Raw genomic sequence first — 2,168 nt, forward strand, 5'->3', positions numbered from 1 at the left:
CTTTCTTTCTTCCTTTCTTTCTTTTTTTCTTTTTTACCATTCCTGAGTATGTTGCACTGATGAATCAAACCTGTATGCTAGGCCGGCACTCTTACCACTAGGCCAAACTCCTGCCAGAAGTAACATTTTTTTTTTATATTCATCCACTCATTTACTTATTTATTGATTAATTTTGCCAGTCCTGGGCTTGAGATTAGGGCATGAGCACTATCCTTGAACTTTCTCAAGGCTAGAATTCTACTACTTGAAACTCAGTACCACTTCCAGCTTTATTTTTTTTTTCTATGTAGGTGGTCCTGAGGAATCAAATACGGGCCTTCATGCATGTGAGCCAAGCACTTTACCACTAGGCCAAGACACCAGTCCTATTTTTTTGTAGACAATGGGCCTTGAACTTAACCTGGGTCCTATCCCTGAACTTATCAGCTCAAGCCTCACCATTCTATCCCTGGGCCTGGGCATTGTCCCTGAGCTCTTCAGCTAGAGGCTACTGCCCTACCCTGGAGCCACTTGCTGTGTTCTTGGGTTGAATTGGAGAGAAGACTGTTAGGTTATTTTGTCCCGGGGCTAGGTTTGAACCTTGATCTCAGATCTCAGCCTCTTTAGTAGCTAGGATTACAGGCAAGAGCCACTGCACCTAGCCAGAATTGACATTTTTCTCACCCATTATATAGGAAAATTGTTGCTAACTATAAACTGAGACACTTGTACTGGATTCCAGACCCAAAGAAAATTAAAAAAAAAAAAAGAAGAATAGATAAAAAAAAATAGAGCAGTAAAGAAAAACTGGGCTTCTCAAGTTTGACTAGCCTTTGGGCCTAGAGTCCCAGCAAGCAAGCATATTTAGTTCACAGAGGGAAGGTTGCAATGGATACATGAAAAAAATAAAACATCTATATTAATATTTCAATCAGAGCCAAAACAGAGTTTTAAGAGGCTTTTATTCTTTTATTCTTTTTTTTTTTTTTTTTTTACTCATGATGTAATCCCTTATTCAATATGGGCAGCCACAGAGACAGAGAGAAAGCGCAGGGATTGTTTCCTTTTGCATCCTAGTGCAAACCAACTTTTATTCTTTTAAGACAGGACACTATAGACCACACAAAGTCCCGACATGAAATCCTCCTTAGCTAGCCTTCAAGGTCAACAGCATCCACAGGTTTGGTTCCCAGCCTTTCCAGCACTAAGGAAGAGGTGTGATCTCAGTCTCTGAACACTCCAGAGTTGCTGTTTTAACCCTTCTTGGCCAGCTTTCAGCATTCTGAATGCTGTCAGGGTGGAGCTTTAGTGCTAGTAGCTGGGCCTGAACTTAGAGCCTGGGCACTGTCCCTTAGCTTTTTTTTTTTTTTTTTGCCAGTCCTGGGCTTGAGCTCAGGGCCTGAGCACTGTCCTAGACTTTCTCAAAGCTACAGCTCCACCACTTGAGCCTCAGCACCATTTTCGGCTTTTTGTCTACGTATGTGGTACATAGGAATCGAACCCCGGTCTTCGTGCATGCTAGGCAAGCACTTTAACCACTAGGCCAAACTCCCAGTTCAGGGTGGAGCTTTAAACTCTCAGCTTCAGAGTTCCTTTTTTTGTTTGTTTGTTTCTTTGTTTTTGCCTGTCCTGGGCTTGAGCTCAGGGCCTGAGCACTGTCCTTGCACTTTCACAAGCTAGAGCTTTACCACTTGAGCTTCAGCACCACTTCGGGCTTTCTTCTGTATATGTGGTACCAAGGAATCAAAACCGGACCTTTGTGCATGCTAGGCAGGCACTCTACCACTAAGCCAAACTTTGTGTAAGATAGAGAAACACCAAATTTAAAATTCCCATAGATGCCTAAACTAATTCTTAATGAAAGCTAGAACTCAGTGCATAAACTCTTATGTGAAAAGCATAGAACAACTAATGGTTGAGAAAAAAGCTGCATAATGTATTAGTACAAAGTTGAGTAATTTGAGTAAATTTTCCTCTGGTGTAAAACAAAGAATAAAGCAAACACAGAGAAACATTTTTCTCTGTGAAATATTAGTATTGGTTTCTTAATGAATACACTAGACAGAAAAGCATATATTTCTCATAAATCACTTCCTAATTTGATATTTTGAAATCTGTTAACAGCTACGATGGATGGTTCTCATTTATCTTTTTTTTCCATGACTCATTCTAGATGTCCAAAAGATGGA

The 2,168-nt window shown here is 40.5% G+C and overlaps 1 non-coding gene across 1 annotated transcript; it reads right to left on the minus strand.

Moving 5' to 3' along the window:
* Positions 1–978: 978 nt before the first annotated feature.
* On the minus strand, positions 979–1,093 carry LOC150044785 (small nucleolar RNA SNORA31). Its single transcript, XR_016533136.1, has one exon. It is a non-coding gene; the product is annotated as a small nucleolar RNA SNORA31 (small nucleolar RNA).
* Between the last annotated feature and the right edge of the window lie 1,075 nt (positions 1,094–2,168).

Source organism: Megascapheus bottae, chromosome 29 (assembly GCF_031878675.1).
Source record: "Megascapheus bottae isolate mThoBot1 chromosome 29, mThoBot2.hap1, whole genome shotgun sequence".
Lineage (NCBI taxonomy): Eukaryota > Metazoa > Chordata > Mammalia > Rodentia > Geomyidae > Megascapheus > Megascapheus bottae.